The sequence below is a fragment of the Silene latifolia genome, chromosome 11 (genome assembly GCF_048544455.1).
Source record: "Silene latifolia isolate original U9 population chromosome 11, ASM4854445v1, whole genome shotgun sequence".
Classification (NCBI taxonomy): Eukaryota; Viridiplantae; Streptophyta; class Magnoliopsida; order Caryophyllales; family Caryophyllaceae; genus Silene; species Silene latifolia.
Window position 1 is genome coordinate 23,754,230 of NC_133536.1, and position 11,496 is coordinate 23,765,725.

The window sequence follows — 11,496 nt, forward strand, 5'->3', positions numbered from 1 at the left end:
TGTAGCAACACTTAGCTATTGTTGCATAATGTCGTATAAATGTTGCTTTAGAGTTTATGCAACACTTAATGAAGTGCTACATAAAGTCTTGTTGCATTAGCTCATTGCAACACTTAATGCAACACTTTTCAAACTAAAGCAACACTTTACACTTTGCATATGTTATGTTTATGCAACGCTTTTTTCAATTTCAAAGGCAACATTTTTATTTGCTAATGCAACACTTCTTGTGAAAAAATAGCAACACTTCTTGAACTAATGCAATACTTTTCATGTTGAAAAGCAACACTTATAACAACCAAATGCAACACTACTTTATCCAAAGACAATACTTAATTGTAATTATCACTAATTGTGCATTCAATTGCAAATCATTTCCAAAATTGCAATACATTCAGTCTCAAAATGAATGTCAATTACATTTCCAAAAAGAATCAAAAGTAGAACTTCGCAAATGTTTAAGTAGAAAAAATGTAGCAGATGTTTAAATAGAACAAATGAGTAACAATTACTTCCTCCATTCAACTCCACTCTACCACTTTCTATTTTCTACACTATTCATAACTTAACATTCAATTTCAATTTTCTCTCAATACATAAGTGAAAATATATTCATGTGAGATCTTGTTTGATTCGTCTTTACGAGTACATTAAAAATACCTAACTTTTATAATTTCTGCAAATACGTAGCTAACGATATTTACCGCGTAAAATACGCGTTGGCAAACGTGAAAAAGTAAAGTGGTAGAGTGGAGTTGAATGGAGGAAGTATTATATTAAAAGTCTTCATTGTTGTACTTTGGACCATATGTATGTTGCCACCCGAACAGAAAATCAACCCACAGCAAAATAGTAATACCTCAAATACAACCTGTAACGTAAAAAATGGAAGACAATTAGATTTGAGGATCGTGGAATATTTAAAGGCTTTGATTGTGCTTTATTAGGAAATATAATGCGGAGTAACCAAAGGACGGATTAACATATGGTTGATGAAAGGAAAGTTAGAGGTAATCCCATGTGCATAACAATAGTTATCAACAAATTACAAGCAAAAACTCAAATGGGAACAACAGGTTGTAATGCGAGAACTGCATCAGAGAATCAATATCAGATTATATATGATCTTATTACTAGCTAATACAGCTTGTCACCCTAGAGAAAGCTAAAAAAAAAAAAAACAAGCAAACCAAATGATTAACCCCAGCTAATGCCGACAAGCGGTTGATTCAATTAGTAAATCATAGCCATCTCAGCCAGGAAGCTAATTAAACCCATTCGTAAGTGAAGCCCGATCTTGTACTCGGACACTCGCCCACCCCAACTATAACCATATTGACACTACAATCATAGCTTTTTCAGCCAACAACTACTGTGAACATCACTATAAGGTATGCCTAGGCTGCAAAAAGTAAGATCACATAGAATAATAACAAATGCACTTCCTGCCCTCCAATTAATAGAGCTTTTGCAACCTTGGTCAAGCATAAGCCATATTAAATTTGACAAGCCTAGCCAGCAATGAAGAAGATATTCTTCTTTCTGTTCTTTGTTCCCACATTAAAACAGGGGGCAATTCTCATCAATAACTCCTCACATTCATCGGCAAGACTTACGGGAGAAAAGAGAGAGAAATAAAAAATCAGCAATGAAGAAGATATATACATACCTCAAGATAAGTACTCCTTGACAACTTCATCAAAGTACTATAATGTTAATCTTTAAAATGGTGGATGTTCAACTTGGTCTGGTTCTCCTCAAAGTTTATTAATCACACTACTATAATCACAGCCAGGCCTCGATACAATTCAATAATGAATTTGAACAATGAAAACAATACTTTTAATTATATAAATGATAAAAATAATTGAAATTGGAGTATCATACCTTTTGACAAAATACCAATCAATTATATCGACAAAATCCCAATCAATTCACCATTTTGTGATTGAATCAGGAAAAAGAACACAAAACATTCAAGTTTATCATTTATCATTGAGTATGCTCAGAGCAACAATCATAAAAATAAGCATGTTACGTGACGATGTTAGAGTTCACATATCATGCTACACTTATTTAAACTATCATCAATACTTGTCTAAGACGGTTATACACAAATTTAATAGGGTGTGTTTGCACCAGTTTAACAATTATATTAGTATAAAACCGCCTTACAAAAAACAAACTCTTTTACTAGATTTCCGAAAAACCTATTGTATACCTGATATCCAAGTCCAGTGAGCATTGACTTCAAGGCTACCTCCAAATTTGACCCCTAAAATCATAACAAAAAAATAATAATAAGAATAATAATAAAGCTGGCAAAAAACCAAACAACTAATAATACTCTCTGTATCATTCTTTCGTTAAACCAATCTGATATTATATGGTCAATAAACTAAGATCAATATTGGGTATGCAAAAAATGTTACGCTAATCTCAATCCTAGATTAAGTAATTAATTTAGGATTAATTAACGAGAATAATCCGTTACTATAGGTGCCCTTCTTATATTACTCCACACTATGCTTTAACTCTCTTTAATCCATAGTATCTTACATCCTTCTTACATTGCACCCGAGTGGCCAGATTAACAGGTAACATATCTTACATGAATTGAATTATCTAACCTTCTTCCACATAACACACTGCTTCTCCATTGTTACCCAAAAAATTGTGTCCATTTTCCTACCTGAAACATTCAAATCAGACGATCTTCACTAGCTCTCACCGCTGCGCTTAACATTTATACAATTATTAGCAACAAAATTCGATTTTCTTGGTGCCCTTGTCATGAAAATTTGTTTATTTTTTTTTTCATTAGTACCCAAAAAAAATGAAATTGTTGATGATTATACTCCGTCTTTATCTTTGTTGTGTAATTTGACATTTTGTGGGTTTTTATTAATTGTTATTTGGATTGAAAATTATACGAATTTGGCAAATCATCAATTTGGGAATTTCAAAATTAAGATGTTTCAGCATATTTTACAATGGTGGGTATTTGTTGTGCGGTTTCGATAGCGGCATTTCCGTATTTGCATCCACGGAGATCGACTTTGTCTACAGTGGTGGTAAATGGATGGTGGGCCTGGTGGCTGAATTTGGAACTGTCGTAGGGGTGGTCCGTTGGTGGTGGCCTGATGAGTAGGATGTGGGGTCAATGGTGGTGGTTGAGTGTGGTGATAATGGAGGTGTTAGATACTTAGATTTATAGTTGGTGGTTCTTAATGGTGGTAAAATGGTAATGGTGAAAGGTGATGATAATGAGATCTTAAATAAATAAAAAAGGATAATAGACATTACCTGAATTAGTAGGTAACAAATTGAATAAGTGCAATCACGGAAAGGATGTAGGATAGTTTGGATTAATGTGAGCTAATGCATAGTTTGGATTAATATAAGAATGAGCCAAATAATATGGATTAATCTCATTAATTAATCCATTAATTTATTAGGCGAAAGTATAGTTTGACAAGTATCAAGCTATGAGAGCTACTATCAATCGATCTATACACAAACATAGACAAGATGAATACACAAACATAAACAAGAGCAACTGTAATATGATACTCCCTGCATCACAAATTTTATTGTCATTGTCTTCTATACTTAATTATTATCCTCTTTGAAAGCTATTGATCGACCCTCGAGGAAAAAAGCTTATAAACAAATTTGTGTATCTATTGATTGACCCTTGAGGAAAAAAGCTTATAAATAATTTGGTTGTATCCTGATGGCTACTGTAAATTCACAAAAGGGAGAATCAAGTATAAACACACATAGAAAAAGAATACATATAAAGACTCAGCCCTCCCTCCTTGTGGCGGTCACAAGCTTGTGAGTGGTATTTTAATCAAAGGTAAACAAATTAATGGAACGAAATCGATAGTTGATTAGTCTAAAGTTGGTTACATTGTCTCACATGCAATGTTTCTTAGTTAAACCTATCCTATAATATATGGTTAATAAACTAAGATTAAAGATAGGTATACAAAATGTTGTAATGTTACACGTCTTTCCTTTGCAAATCTTCCACTAGGAAGAGATTTTTTCAAAAAGATAAGAAACTGGAGAAAGTTAATCCATGGAAATCCAACAACTGAGTGGTTATTTCCAACCCTTTTATCAATTAGCCTTTGCATACCTGACTAAACTAATTGTTATAATGTTACGTACACATCTTCCCTTTGCAAATCTCCCACTAGTCAGACATAAACATTATGTGACCCTAAATTATTGTAACCCTTTTCAGTAACATTGGCGAGATAGGATAGTCACAACTTCCAAGTATTCCACGAGACGCGAAATCCTAAATACAACCATTAGACACGGATGTATCTCGAAATGTGTTTTTAAAAAAAAAAAATCATGTCTTTGCCTAAATTAAAGTGGTGTCTTGGAAATGGCGTAAATTTTCCATCAAATCCTCAATACACATGACGCAGCTACAGTGGCGCGTCAATGTAACAAGTACTCATCTTCTTCAAGGAGTGTCAATTATCTATATTTTCAGAAACAACATTCCTATTCAGATACTATATGAAGTCTCAATATTTAGAGAGAAATTTTTTGGCAAGGTCTAAAAATGGTTTAATGCTCAACCAAAGTACATACCTATGAGCTATCAGATAGCACTTCCCGTTACTTTCCTTGTAGTGCTTAGCCTGATCAATCGAAACACGCAAAACATAAGAACACATCTAAAGAAAATGCATCTAGCATGGTCCATAATGATGACCTTTCTTTTATTCTTAACTTGCTTGAATAATTGATTGGTTACAGTCGTCAAGTGTCATAACACGAAAAGTGGCATTAAGATAAAAACTTAGGTAGAATATTCAACAAATAAAATCTTGAACACACATATCTAAATATTAATCATAGACTACTCAAAAAGTAGTGACTACTCTTAGCATATGAAGTCTATCATATTTACTCAGAACATAACTAAAAGGATATTCTTTTAAAATTTCTATTTCCAGAATATGCATTGCTGATCGAACTTCTAATGTGAGGGAACATCTTATTACAGGTTAATGACTGAAATCACAGGCATAAACTAGATTTTTTCAAGCCTTAAGTTTTCTTATCTTATAATCACAAAAGTTGGAAATATAGTAGCTGAAGCTACTGCATAAAACTAGAGCTCATTTCACTGAATCAGGAGGACTGTTCTTGTTTAGTACTACTTGAAATCACAATTTGCCAAATGCCCATGGCAAATAGCTATTTTGAGTACTTGATTGTATGATACCAGACACTCGAAACCCCAGAAAAAATATAAAATGTGAAAGAAATAGTAACGAAACGAAACAGATGGCCTTGAACCCAATTAAGACAACTAAACAAAATCACTGATTTGAAAAGCAAATTTCTTCTAATGCAGAAACTTATTTGCATTACAAACAAAAGAAAACTTATCTTATGAACATAATTATGTAAAATATTGCAAGCCAAATGCCCATGACAATCTAAATGGTACTCTTCCTACAAAAGCCATCTCGACACCATCAAGAAGAGTGAGTGCAATTACAACCAAATATTATCTCTGATAGTTCACACAAATAAAATGATAAGAAATAATTCAAAAGAAATTAAATTGAAATCGGAGTATACCTATGGATAGAATCTTAATCAATTATATTGAGCGCTGCTTGATTGTATCAAAAGATGACTTCAACAGTTCTTCCCAATTGAAATCCTTGATTGAAATTGGATGATTTCTTAATTAGGATTAGAGAATGAGTGAAAAAAAAAAATCAAAAATAGGACTTTAAAACCATGGTTTTGATGAAGTAGAAGAGACGTGTTGTTAGGTAGATGTTTCTAGGTTTTTTTTTTTTGTTTTTTTATTCCCTTTTAGTTTAGTCTTTGATGATTAGTATCCCCAAAAACTAAAATGGCCCCTAATTTTCACTCTAGTATTTAGGAAGGCGGTAAATGAAAAAAATTAATAGGAATATGTGACACTAGTGTTGTTTAAGTGTTGCGATAAAATGCAACATTTGTGTTAAAATGTTGCACTTATAGTAATACAATGCAACACTTTTCTTAAAGTGATGCCCTTTATAAGTAAAGGCAACATTTTTGAACAAAGTGCTGCATAATTAACTCAAAATTGCAACATAAGCATAAAGTGTTGCATACAAAATGTTGCATTACGTCCATTTTTGTAGTAGTGAAATCAAAGGCAAAAAATTATGATCTCAAATAGATACAATATCAAAAGTCTTAAAGCTCGATCTCAAAATTTCACAAGACAAAACAATTCCAGTCAATCAAGTTTGCAATCAAATTGCAAAGTAGTCACTTTTCCATCTCTCAAACGAGTCAATCCACACTTACATTGTCTCCATTCCTCTTGGGATGACCCTTTCATTCATTTAGGTGAGTGAGAGAGACACACAGGTCTCCAGTGTCTTCTAACACCATAGAACCTTCTACTCCATTCCATTTATCACCCTCGTTCAGCATCTAAGAATTCGGGGGATGTACACTAAGTTTATACGGTCATATAAGTATTTTGTTTCTATGGTATTAGTTTTGCTTAATTAGTAGAGCTTGTTACTGTAAAAAGGGCAAAACTCATCAAAGTATAACTCAAATTAACAAGTAAAATAAAAATGAAACACATTCTCCACACCAGAGAATTGTGAGTCACTTTCAGAGTAACAATGTCTAGTCTTTCTACTTGGATCACATTTGGGTCAGACCCCATCTTTTTCAAAATATTTTCAAAAAATAAAAATAAAAACTTTTTCTATCTCATTTTGAATGTTTTCAAAAACAACATTTTGCATTCATCAGTGCATCATATCTAGTCGTCCAGGACATGCATTTGCATTTTAGTTGTCATATATTTGTCACTAACTATTCCAGATCTCCAGTCAGTTTTGTCATTCATCTTCCAGATTCATCCAAAGTGGGGGCTTTCTCATAAAGTCTCATCTTCTCGTAAAATAAATTTTTGCCAGTTTCAAAATCAATCACAAATTTCCTAGCCCTTTTCGTGAAATAAAATTTTGCGATTTTCAACTCTTTTTTTCAAAATAAAATTTTGAAATTCATCTTGGTCGGCAGGCCCTGACATGCATTTTAAGTTCTTAAAATAAAATTTTCTGAACTTGTTTTTCCTTTTTGCGATATAAAATTTTGCAATTTTCAAATCATTTAGTCGGCAGGCCCTGACATGCATTTGAATTCTTAAAATAAAATTTTCTGAACTTAACTTTTTGCGAAATAAAATTTTGCAATTTTCATTTCCTTGGTCGGCAGGCCCTGACATGCATTTTAAGTTCTTAAAATAAAATTTTCTGAACTTACCCTTTTTGCGAAATAAAATTTTGCAATTTTCAAACTTATCGGTCGGCGGGCCCTGACACGCATCAAAGTTTGTAAAATAAAATTTTACGATCTTATCCATCCTTTTTCAAAATAAAATTTTGAAATCCTTTGTTCGGCAGGCCCTGACATGCATTTAAGTTCTTAAAATAAAATTTTTTGAACTTGCCTTTTTGCGAAATAAAATTTTGCATCCTAGTTTGTAAAATAAAATTTTACATTCTAATCCATTTTCAAAATAAAATTTTGAATTCCTCGGTCGGCGGGCCCTGACACGCATTCGAGCTTGTGAAATCAGATTTTGCAGGTTCACTCTTAAGCGAAACAAAGTTTTGCTTTTCCAGATCCAGACTAGTGAAACAAAGTTTCGTTGCACCAGTTCTCAGATACCAGATTCCAGACCAGCTAAACAAAGTTTTGCTAAGCTAGTCCCAGATTTCAGCTACTCCAGACAGGTTATATAAGAGGCCCAGGTACGTTTCTTATCCTTTATCTGTCCCGATTGGACTATTTTGACCTTCGTCTTACTCAGACTCGGTCAAAGTGGGGCTTCTGTAGACACCTCAAAGTTGTCTACTAGCCTGAAGGGTACCCGATGATGAGGCTCAAATTTAATGACTAAATGAAAATCGACAATGTTCTAATTTACGGCTTTTTACGCTTATTTCCCGATAAATCACGTAAAATAGCATAAAACCTCCTCTTGGATCCTATTCAGCCCACTTCATATTATTAATCATTCGATAAAACCCGGGATTGTTATTTATGGAGGTTATCCGAGTAATGTATTATTGGCCTGAAACCAATATATACGAAGGAGATATATCGTACAAGCATTGAACTAAGTCCACTTTATAATTAATTAATGCCCAAAACGTTTGTGATCTATGGAACCCGTTTCTAAAATGGGCGATTTTCACTAATTATTTAACAGAATAGGTCGATTCCCAAAATAATTGTCGAAAATGGGTCCACGTAGGCTTGGAATTTACGAAGTTATGGTCAAGGGTCAAATCGCCACGGCGCTTGGCGACTTATTTCGAAGACATATTTCCGCGACTCCCCTCCCCTTCCCAGTTTCATAGCCCCAAATCAGGAAAAAAAAATTTAGGCCAAGTAGCCAGCCCCCATGGCTACTTTAGGCCAAATCGCCAGCCCCATGGCTACTTGAATCTCAGACATACCATACACTGCCCATTCAAGTCGCCAAGGTGCATGACGACTTTAGGCCAAGTCGCCAGCCCCCATGGCGATTTTATGCTCAATTACCATAACAGCAAAATTTAGGTTTGGTTGCAATTTGGGTATGGTCGCCAACCGAGTTGGCGACTTAAATACAAACCTAGGTTCTGGTATGACGTGGACCCATTTTGGGTAATTAATTTCAAAGTCGACCCATTTTATTAAATAATTAGTCAAAATCGCCCATTTTAGCAAAAAATTCTGATCTATGGCATTGCTGGATAGAAGTAGTTTTATATAAGCCCAAGCATGATTGGTAAGCCCACTTGCCAAACAAATAATAAAGGGGCAGCGGAAATACTCAAGTAGTTCGTGTAAGATATGTAATAGGAATAAAAGACAATTTTCTTAGCCTACTTGGTCACGTGAGTATATTGATGAAAGATGTCTGTCATGGGTGGACTTTGTGGTGTTTGTTATTTCAAGATCGAACGCAATATAATTTGGATAGGTGTCGTATGTGATTAATGAGATAGAAGTTCATGATAACAATTTTATCTTCTCAAATCCCAGACCTCCACAAATTCCAACTCCAAATACTATAAATATACACCACGAGACAGAAACAAAGGGGGAGGACGAAATACAAGAAACGGACGAGCCATACACACAAAACCAGATCCATAAATTCAATATATCGTCTCAAATATATTGTCCCAATTTCAAATTAATTTGTATGCAATAAATCAATACATTGTCCCAGTTTCAAATCAAACTACATACCATAAAATCATCCACAATAAAATTGTCCCAGTACCATATAAGTGCATAAGAGCCATTAATTTACAACAAAGTCGAAATTCATTAATAGTCAACATCCACATAGGCATGAGGGTACCAGATTCAAATAAGTTTTCTTTACTTTCTCCTTTTATTTAATTCTTTTATTTTGTCTATTTTATTATATAAACTAACCTATTTAATTCGTTTTTATAGTTGTTTCATCTTGTCTTGTATAAAATTGTATAACTAACCTTCTTTCGTCTTAATTTCGTCAAATATATAATATTACAAATAAATAGTAGAGGCCTTCAGTTTGATGGGCGGTCCGGGTGCCTAACACTTTCCCTGACCGTACCTTTACCCCCGAATCCGCAATCTTTGGTTCAAACCAGAGTGACGGATCAGTCCCCATACCAGGGATCAAAAGGGGACTTTTCCGTTAAAATTATTTTTGTATATTTTTATAAAACCTATTGGCGACTTCATATTATTTACCTATTTTCAAAGAGGAGATTTTTTTCAGGGACCTCACACTTACCAAATAGTAGAAACCATGAGTCCCAATTTCATAAGGAAGTAGACTCGGCTCACAAGGGTACTAAACTTGTTACGTTGGGTAAGTGAGTAATAAAATGTTATTACATCAAAATTTGGATTGAGCTCAACGGAAGTATTCGTGACCGTAGTCGCATGTGTTCCGAGCTAAAGATAAATATTAAATTAATTTTTATCGACCGAGAGTTCTAGAAGTAGAATCGATTAAGAGTTAATCCACCGAGTTATATTATTAAGGGATGAATCGGCTCACCGTGCCCGAGTTAATATGAATTTGGATCACGGGATCATTTATAATAGTTGAGTAGAGGTCACTATATAAATGCTTAAAACTTGTTTAAAATGTTTACAAGTATTGTCAAAACGATAGATGTTCATTAATTCCTTCACTTCCTATTTTGTAGTCAAAAATCGTTTTCTCAATTACAATAGCAACTCCAATCACATCCGCAACCACTAGTTCCAACACGCTCACCAATGTGTCATGGCTCCGATCCTTCATGGATCGTTGTAAGTTAGAACAGAGTGGGTCCAATTTCGCCGATTAGGACGCGCAACTTCGCTTGGCCGCGGAGGGTGACGACAAGTTTCGTTACCTTACCGAGGCATCTCCCGCCGAACCTAATGCTAGGTCCACCGCCGCTGCTAGGCAAGCATATGAGGTTTACCAAAAGGAGTCGGCCGCGATCAAAAATGTGTTGATCTTTGCAATGGAGGCCGAACTCCAAAGAAGTGCTATAAAGATTAGCACCGCTCATGAGATCTACATGAAACTTGTGAACATGTTTTCACGAGCTCCACGGATCATACAATATGAGACGGCTTCCGCATTCTTTGATCTCAACATTAAGGAGGGCCAAAAAGTTAGCCCTCATGTGCTCAAGTTGATGGATCATGTTGAGACCTTAAAGATGCATAAGGTGGAGATTCCCGAGGAACTCGTGATTGATCGGATTCTTCATTCCCTTAACAAAATCAAGACATATGTTCAATTTCGGGTGAATTTTAATATGCAAGACAAGAAGGTTTCCCTTGATGAGTTGCACAAAATGCTTGTACAAGCCGAAAGGGATATGAGGCTAAGTGTTAGCTCCACCAAAGATATGCTCAATGTCAATCATAAGAGTAAGGGAACTTTCAAGAAAAGTGGGAACAAGGGAAAGAAGCGAACTCCCAACAGGAACAAAGGTAAAGCTTGTGAAGCTAGTACCTCCAAGCCCAAGTACAGTGCCTCCTACGGGGACAAGTGCCACTATTGTTGTGGTGTTGGACATTGGAAAAGAAATTGTTCGAAATATCTTGGCGATATTAAGGCTGGAAAGGTTATTCTAGTAGGTATAACTATCCCTATCTTTTATGTTTCGATCTCAACTTTGGTATGTTGATACAAGTTGTGATGATTACCCTTTTTATTGTAATTAGGGCATCCTAGCAAGGACAAAGACAAAAAAAAGCAAGCTTAGAGGATCATGAGGGAAGCTAGAGGTAGCCGACCGTGATGATGAATCTATGGAAGCTTGGCTTTAATTTGCTTTGTCTTTAATTTTATGATGTATTTTGAGACTTTTAGAACTACTTTAATTCCTTGTGTGACTAGGAAATTTGTTTGTATCCTTTAAACAATTTTTGTGC

General features: G+C 34.7%; 1 long non-coding RNA gene across 1 annotated transcript; it reads right to left on the reverse strand.

Annotated features, from left to right (window-relative positions):
- Positions 1-359: 359 nt before the first annotated feature.
- LOC141611395 (uncharacterized) lies at positions 360-5,888 on the reverse strand. The gene is made up of 4 exons (XR_012528611.1): positions 5,620-5,888; positions 4,618-4,667; positions 2,631-2,692; positions 360-2,275 (listed from the first exon to the last, which is right to left on the reverse strand). It is a non-coding gene; the product is annotated as an uncharacterized LOC141611395 (long non-coding RNA).
- Between the last annotated feature and the right edge of the window lie 5,608 nt (positions 5,889-11,496).